The sequence below is a fragment of the Danio rerio genome, chromosome 7 (genome assembly GCF_052040795.2).
Source record: "Danio rerio strain M-AB ecotype USA chromosome 7, GRCz13ab, whole genome shotgun sequence".
Lineage (NCBI taxonomy): Eukaryota > Metazoa > Chordata > Actinopteri > Cypriniformes > Danionidae > Danio > Danio rerio.
The window spans coordinates 59,059,721-59,069,531 of NC_141027.1; positions in this window are offsets into that span (position 1 = coordinate 59,059,721).

Sequence of the window (9,811 nt, forward strand, 5' to 3'; positions counted from 1 at the left end):
TACAATGGTTTTACAATGGTTTTACAATGATAAAACGATCGTTTTACCATCGTTTTACAATGGTTTTACAATGGTAAAACGATCGTTTTACAATGGTTTTACAATGGTTTTACAATGAAAAAACGATCGTTTTACCATCGTTTTACAATGGTTTTACAATGGTAAAACGATCGTTTTACAATGGTTTTACAATGGTTTTACAATGAAAAAACGATCGTTTTACAATGGTTTTACAATGGTTTTACAATGATAAAACGATCGTTTTACCATCGTTTTACAATGGTTTTACAATGGTTTTACAATAATAAAACGATCGTTTTACCATCGTTTTACAATGGTTTTACAATGGTTTTACAATGGTAAAACGATCGTTTTACAATGGTTTTACAATGGTTTTACAATGGTAAAACGATCGTTTTACAATGGTTTTACAATAGTTTTACAATGAAAAAACGATCGTTTTACAATGGTTTTACAATGGTTTTACAATGATAAAACGATCGTTTTACCATCGTTTTACAATGGTTTTACAATGGTAAAACGATCGTTTTACAATGGTTTTACAATGGTTTTACAATGAAAAAACGATCGTTTTACAATGGTTTTACAATGGTTTTACAATGATAAAACGATCGTTTTACCATCGTTTTACAATGGTTTTACAATGGTTTTACAATAATAAAACGATCGTTTTACCATCGTTTTACAATGGTTTTACAATGGTTTTACAATGGTAAAACGATCGTTTTACAATGGTTTTACAATGGTTTTACAATGGTAAAACGATCGTTTTACAATGGTTTTACAATGGTTTTACAATGAAAAAACGATGGTTTTACAATGGTTTTACAATGGTTTTACAATGATAAAACGATCGTTTTACCATCGTTTTACAATGGTTTTACAATGGTAAAACGATCGTTTTACAATGGTTTTACAATGGTTTTACAATGAAAAAACGATCGTTTTACAATGGTTTTACAATGGTTTTACAATGATAAAACGATCGTTTTACCATCGTTTTACAATGGTTTTACAATGGTTTTACAATAATAAAACGATCATTTTACCATCGTTTTACAATGGTTTTACAATGGTTTTACAATGGTAAAACAATCGTTTTACAATGGTTTTACAATGGTTTTACAATGGTAAAACGATCGTTTTACAATGGTTTTACAATGGTTTTACAATGGTTTTACAATGAAAAAACGATCGTTTTACAATGGTTTTACAATGGTTTTACAATGAAAAAACGATCGTTTTACAATGGTTTTACAATGGTTTTACAATGAAAAAACGATCGTTTTACAATGGTTTTACAATGAAAAAACGATCGTTTTACAATGGTTTTACAATGGTTTTACAATGATAAAACGATCGTTTTACCTTCGTTTTACAATGGTTTTTACAATGGTTTTACAATGATAAAACGATCGTTTTACCATCGTTTTACAATGGTTTTACAATAATAAAACGATCGTTTTACAATGGTTTTACAATGATAAAACGATCGCTTTACCATCGTTTTACAATGGTTTTACAATGGTTTTACAATGATAAAACGATCGTTTTACCATCGTTTTACAATGGTTTTACAATGGTTTTACAATAGTAAAACGATCGTTTTACAATGGTTTTACAATGGTTTTACAATGGTAAAACAATCGTTTTACAATGGTTTTACAATGGTTTTACAATGATAAAACGATCGTTTTACAATGGTTTTACAATGGTTTTACAATGATAAAACGATCGTTTTACCATCGTTTTACAATGGTTTTACAATGGTAAAACGATCGTTTTACAATGGTTTTACAATGGTTTTACAATGAAAAAACGATCGTTTTACAATGGTTTTACAATGGTTTTACAATGATAAAACGATCGTTTTACCATCGTTTTACAATGGTTTTACAATGGTTTTACAATAATAAAACGATCGTTTTACCATCGTTTTACAATGGTTTTACAATGGTTTTACAATGGTAAAACGATCGTTTTACAATGGTTTTACAATGGTTTTACAATGGTTTTACAATGGTAAAACGATCGTTTTACAATGGTTTTACAATGGTTTTACAATAGTTTTACAATGAAAAAACGATCGTTTTACAATGGTTTTACAATGGTTTTACAATGGTAAAACAATCGTTTTACCATCGTTTTACAATGGTTTTACATTGGTTCCCTTTCGGGAATTCTACGCTGCGTCTCTTTAGGAGACACAATGGGATACAATCCCTCTCTTATAACCTCCTGAAGCACAGGTGAAATCAATCCAATGTAATTGGCGGGACCGTGTGACGTCAGACCGGGAGGTATAAAAGCACCACGGAAGCATACAACTTCAGCTTAGAACCTCTCGAACGAAGCGCACCAGGCTTGAAAAAGTTTGGCAAAGCGACTCAGCGTCTCGTTCCCTTAGGGAACCATGGTTACATTCGTAACCTGACGCGTTCCTTTCGGGAACTCTACGCTGCGTCTCTTTAGGAGACACAATGGTAACGCTATCCCAAACACGCCATAGTTTGATTTGCCTGGTATGAGTTCTCCTAATTCTAGAAAAGATACTGGTTCTCAAAGTAGGATCCAGATCTAATCATTAAAACCTTTTTGAAGGTTTGCAGGGTAGAGAACCCTGCTGTTTCCTCAGGTGCCAGCCAAACACTGGCCAGCATAAAGAAGGATTTTGAAGCTGCCATACCCCTGGTAGAATAGGCCCTTATTGCCTCTGATAGAGAACGTTTCAGGGCCTCATAAGTCAGTGAGATAGACTCGACTATCCACTGGCTCAACGTCTGCCGAGACGCAGATGCCCCCATATTAGGTGGGTCATAAACAATGAATGATTGTTACATTGAACTCCATTCAGCCGTATGATATATGTGTCTAACGCCCGCACTGGGCAAAGCAGATGAAGCGCTTCTGATCTGCGTCATAAATGGTGGAGGATTAAAGGCCTGCAGCACCATAGGTCGTACCACCTCATGGAGACCTTAAAGAAGTACCCTATTGTGGGGTACAGGAATGCTCTCACCATGCCAGGTGAGCAAGAGGGAGCTCCTCTTTGAGATAAGATGCCATTTCAGCATTAGAAACTTTTTTTACATCTCCTTCAATGCAAAAATAGGGACTGTCGACAGGCCCTCGAGCACTATCAACAAATCCTGAATAGGAATTTTACTGGTGCATTTAGGCCTCAACCTCCTGGATCCATGGAGGAATCTGACCACTGCTACAGATACATAAAGCGTCTCATTAAAACGCTCCTGGATAAAATTCCAGCACCAACCCCACAGGTGGTGAAACTGGACCCAAGTGGTGGTTGGTACACCAAAAAGTGAAAAATTTACCTGGTGGCATACAATGTCCTCATGGAAGGGGCTCTGGAGTTGAGTGTGGTTTGAACATGTTCAGTTGAAAAACCAAGATCTATGAGATGGGTCCCCTCAGAGGCCACACCCATAGCTTGCCTGGGACAGAACTCTTCTGAACAAGAATCTCCCATGGGAGACCATTAAGGAAAGACATTAGGTCTGAGAATCACACTCTTGTAGGCCTAGGGGCCACCGATAGTAGGTTGAGCCCCCTAAATGGACTCTCTCCAGAACTCCCAGGAGCAAAGCGATCGGGGGGGGGGGAGATACAGGCAAAGCCTCAGCAATGTCTGCACCATGACATCCAGTCCAAATGGTGCTGGGTGTGTCAGTAAAAAACCACAATGGGTATTTTTTGTTTTGACAGGTGCATATATCCACGACGGCTCTGCCGAATCTCTGTCAAATGGTCGCTACCACTTCTGGGTGCAGTCGCCATCCCCCAGGTGCCAACCCCTGCCTCAACAGGGGGTCTGCTCCTACATTCCTGGGCCTGAGATGTAAGCTGCCTTCAGTGAGTGCAGCTTCACCCGAGCCCAAAGAAGGATCTGCTCCGCCAACCTGCACAGAGGGCGCGGATTCAGACTCCCTAATGGCTGACAAAAGACCACCAATGTGTTGTCGGTTTTCACTAACACATGGTAACCTCTTATTTGAGGGAAACAAGTGTTTCAGAGCATGAAACACTGATAACATCTCCCAGCAATCGATATGCATGTGGAGAAGATGGTCCCTCCTTTGCCCCAATGTGGGAAGGCCCCTCAGGGTCGCTTCCCAACCCTCGCATACAGCTTCTGAAGTCAGTGCCATGCGCTGAGAGATTACTCCCAATGTAGGGCTTTGGGACAGAAACCAGGGCTGTCACTATCGATAAAGCTTGTAGATAATGTCACAAGGCTTTGATTATACAAAATCCCTGGATTTGAGCCACCGCTGTAACAATGACATGTTAGCAGACTCAACCATGTTGATGGCTGCTGCTAACCAGCCTCTAAACAGTTTGACAGTGATAGCTAGGCCCAGACTGACACTCTTTACAGCGATCTGGATTAACTCTATTTGAGTAGGGGAACAGACACACGAACATCAATGTGGAGTTCCATAATACACCTAAAAAGTATTTGCCAACTTCTGTCTCAACATGAACTGGCACAATAATACTTTACTGTAGGGTTCGCCGCAACCCCAACTTCTGTATGTAAGCAAGAACAACATCTCTATGTGGAATTGCTAACTCCCTAAACTGGAATTAAATTATCCAGGCGTCGAGAAAATAGAGAATACAAGTCCTTTGTAGCCAAAGTGAAACCAATAGTACGTTAACTATGTTGGTGAATGTGTGGGTTGAGAATGCCAGACCAAATGAAAGAACCCTGTACGCCTTGCCCCTGAAGGCGAAACTCAGGAACTTTCTGTGACTTTAAAGGATGGATATGTGACAAACCAGCCCTCAGACTGTATTTGTGACACTATGGTGCTGATAGTCATTGTTTTGAACTTCAGCGTTTGATCAGAGCGATTTAGTCATCTTAATATATATATATATATATATATATATATATAGGATATAATGTCCATCCTTCTTTGGAACAATGAAGTAATACTATAAAAACCCCGACTTGGACAGGAGGACCTGTTTTATGACTTCCTTCCTCAGAAGAGAGTCTACATTTCCATTTCTAGAGCCTGCTTTAACTTTACTACAATTGTAAAGCAAATTATTGCACCAAGAAGGGTGTGAACCAAACTGCATTATATAGCTCCTCTTTAAGGTTAGCAGGACCCAACTGCGAAACGTTTGGCAGCCACTCCCATTCTGCCAGAAAATACCGCAGGGGTACCAGTCCCTCAAGACTGGCCTCTATGCTCCCCTAGATGGCTAACTCAGGGCACTGAAGTGAACTCACGACAGGAGGCCACTAAATTAACTGCTTTCGGACCCTCCGTAGAGGGGGTGAGTCCACTAGCGCCACCACTTTTGGGATAAAACGAATTTCCTAATACTAGAACTTCTTCGGAGACCATAGTCGTTTCACGACAATGGTTCTTGGCCACAGTACATGACGGACTTTGTCTCCTGAGGGCACTGCCTCACTAGCGTCACCACTTTTGGGATAAAACACTGGTGGACAACACCAGGGGTCTCCGCACCCTGAGGCACCAGCATTGGGAGGGTTGGCGGATGGACCCCCTGTGGGGCATGATAAGGCAGCCCTTGCTCCTCGCAGGGGGTGCCCGTGAGAGCGCTGCTTCCCACCCCAACTGTTTTTGGGGGCTGAATGGATGCAACGCACTCTCTTGCCCCACACAATGCTGAGCGGATAAACTGGCTTGCGGCTGGTCCCGCCTAGCCGCCCCAGAAGAACGGTTTCTTAGGGAAGGAAGCTCCCGTAGGAGCCCCACCCCCCTCTGCCCGCTCAACAGATTCTCTAATGAACCAGCGGGCAAAATGGGGGCGTCGAGGAAGAGACATTTGTCCTCTTTCTTGATATCGGACGGATTTGGCCACAAATGTCCCTGTGAACATCCATTTTTATGGCACAGAGAGACAGGTCTAAAGCCCGAAGCAGTTCCTTTTGAACGATAACAGGCCTCACCCTTCCCATAGGTGTCCTTCAGACGGTCTATTTGGGATGATTGTATAATTACAGAGTATATCAACAACTGGCCAGTTGACCTATTGCCACATACACTTTACCATAGCCGATGTTATATTTTTACCGGCCTTGATGGCAAAGCAGAGTCTTTGCAGATGATAACTTCCTTGATTTGAAGTCTCACTCTGCAACAGAGTAATCTAAGCAAGCCATAGCTGAATAAATGGCTAATCATACAAACAATGTGAGACCTGCTTCAGGTTAATACTTCCCTGTGCAGGTACTCATTAAAAAGACCCAAAAAGACCCAAAAAAACTATTGTAAAACGATGGTAAAACGATTGTAAAACCATTGTAAAACCATTGTAAAACCATTGTAAAACGATGGTAAAACAATTGTAAAACCATTGTAAAACCATTGTAAAACGATGGTAAAATCATTGTAAAACCATTGTAAAACGATGGTAAAATCATTGTAAAACCATTGTAAAACCATTGTAAAACCATTGTAAAACGATGGTAAAACAATCGTTTTACCATTGAAAAACGATTGTAAAACCATTGTAAAACGATGGTAAAACGATCGTTTTATCATTGTAAAACCATTGTAAAACGATGGTAAAACCATTGTAAAACCATTGTAAAACGATCGTTTTACCATTGTAAAACCATTGTAAAACCATTGTAAAACGATGGTAAAACGATTGTAAAACCATTGTAAAACAATGGTAAAACCATTGTAAAACCATTGTAAAACGATTGTAAAACGTTCGAGGTTACTAAAGTAACCCTTTGTTCCCCGAGGAGGGGAACGGAAGCACTATAAGTGGATTTGATTTTATAAATCCACGTATGGGAGATTCGTTTCAGAAGCTACTCGTCTGAAAGAGTATTGAACGGGCCAATGGAGCAATGAGTTGGCAGCGTAAGCCTGCGCAGGTGTGCTGCACCGCCAATTAACTGAGCATATAAGCACACCTGGCACCAGCAGACGCTATCCTTTTTAAGCTGAAAAGACTTTTAACAGCTAAGGGACAGTCATTATGGTGACGGAGTAAAGTGCCACCTCGGGGAACGAAGGGTTACTTTAGTAACCTCGAACGTTCCCCTTCGGGGGGAACTTCAGCACTATAAGTGGATTTGATGTTCTAAATCCACGTATGGGAGCCCATTGAAAGTGCCATAATGACTGCACCTTACCAACACCCACTGTAGTGACACAAATGACCATTTTGTCACTTGAGGTGTTGTAGGGTTGTTTCTGATGTGTGAGAGCTCAACAAACGAATCATCCTCCAAATACTGCTTATCAGATTTATTTTTGTACAGACAGTTCTTATGGCTCAATTTCCACTTACAGTCTGGTATATAAATGCTCATAAAATCACATTGAATGCCTCCATAAAGCTCTTTCAAACACGGTCAAAAAATGTTGTGCTTCCCTCTAATTACACACCTGTTGTTCTAAGTCTTTGTCTACCTATATACTCCTCCAAACCCACACTCCACCCAGTGGTCAAAAACAGCATTACAACAAACATAATGGCTCTTACACCCACCATGAGAGGGCAGTCAGGCAAGCGTGACGCACCCAAATCATGGGAGGCGCGGTCCTCCAACGTGCCCTTGGCCCTAACTTATCCCCACTTTAAAAGAAGCGTTACGGAATAGGTATATTTTTTTGGGAGTCGCTAGCGTCTAGATAATTCTAGGAATATACGACAGTACGTTGGGAAGTGTGCCATCCCAGTAGGGAGGACGCTGCGGAGACCATCCGCACCCAATAGGGAGACAAATGGAATTACATATGGACTAACCCTGAAAAGGGGGAGTGCGCATAAGAAGGTGGTTAGCGGATAGGGAAAGCACGGGTCCACCCAGGGGGGGGTGGGGGGGATTTGACCGTGGCGGAAAAGCATATGGGGATCACCAGCGGGGATCGGCCATAGCAGGCACCTGTACCCAAAAACGCGGGCTGACCAGCGGGCAGACCTACAACGTAGTGGGCCAGCGAGTGACTCCTCCGCTGAGTCAGTGCTGGGGGCCTCGGAGGAATCTGCAGGGCTCACCGAATGGGTAACTTTACTGACAGACAGGAGGGTGCACATCTCTCCGTGTTAGGGAAAAAAAGGGCACCGCAAGCGTGCTACAACACCCACTGAGTTGTTTCCTCAATCACCAATGGTTACCTAACAACCTTGAGGAAACCGGCTCCACTCGCAGATTGTAAAACCTTGCAAATGTGTTGGGTGTCCCCCAGCCCGCAGCTCTACAAATGTCTGTTAAAGAAGCGCCGCGCGCACACGCCCAAGAGGATGCATCGCTCCGAGTGGAGTGCGCACGCACCCCCGGGGGACGCGGCCTCTGCTCAAATAAACACATGAAATGCCCTCCACAATCCAGTGGGATAATTGTTGTTTAGACACGGCACTTCCCTGCTGCCTTCCGCCATAACAGACAAAAAGCTGCTCAGAAGATCTAAAGTACTGAGTACAGTCCACATAATGCGCAGGGCGCGAACTGGACAAAGTAAAGAAAGGGCTGGGTCTACCTCCTCCGGGGGCAGCGCTTGCAGGGTTACTACCTGATCTCTAAAGGGAGTGGTAGGAACTTTGGGCACATAACCCGGGCGGGGTCTCAGGAAAACGTGAGAAAAACCCGGCCCGAATTCCAGGCACAAGTCACTGACCGAAAATGCCTCCAGGTCCCCAACCCTCTTAATGAAGGCCAACGCGACCAGCAGAGCTGTCTTCAGGGACAGAAACCTTAAGGATACTGAATCGAGTGGCTCGAAGGGATCAAATCGCAGGCTCGTGAGAGCGAGGGCGAGATCCCAATAGGGCATGAGAGGGGGGCAAGTTGGATTAATTCGCCTAGCGCCTCGGAGGAACCGGATGATGAGGTTATGCTTTCCCACAGTGCCGCCAGCCACCGCGTCATGATGGCGGCAACGTAACCTTGAGAGTGGAGGGCGACAGCCTGCTATCCAGCTTCTCTTGAAGGAAAGAGAGCACAACACTGATCTGGCAAGATCGGGGGTCTTCTTTGCGAGAGACACACCATTCAGTGAATAGACTCCACTTCAGGGCATAGGCGCGCCTCGTGGAGGGTGCTCTAGCCTGAGGGAAGGTATCAACCACCGCAGGCGGCAGGTTGCCTAAGTCTTTCTCGCGTCTAGGGACCACACGTGGAGGTTCCAGAGATCGGGGCGAGGGTGCCAGATGGTGCCTTGTCCCTAAGAAAGTAGGTCCTCTCTCAAAGGGATCTGCCATGGGAGGGCCGTCGCAAAGAGGGAGAGCTCCGATATGCAGGTCCGGTTGGGCCAGAGGGGCGCAACTAACAGAACCTGCTCCTCGTCCTCCCTGACCTTGCACAGTAACTGCACGATCAAGCTCACTGGGGGAAACGCATACTTGCGTATGCCCCGAGGCCAGCTGTGGGCCAGTGCATCCGTGCCGAGAGAGCCCTCGGTCAGAGAATAAAACAACTGGCAATGAGCGTTCTCGGGGGAAGCAAACAGACCGATCTGGGCCTCCCCGAATCGCGCCCATATCAGCTGAACAGACTCGGGGTGGAGTCTCCATTCTCCAGAGTGAATCTGCTGACGTGAGAGCGCATCGGCTGCACGGCTGAGCATACCTGGGATGTGAATGGCGCGCAGCAACTTCAGCCACGGGTGACTGCAGAGGAGCAGACGGCGGGCGAGCTGAGACATGTGGCGAGAGCGCATACCCCCCATGGGGTTGATATACGCTGCCGCCGCCGTACTGTCCGTCCTGACCAGCACGTGTTGCTGCTCCAGCACCGGAGAAAAACTGCGGAGAGCAAGGAACA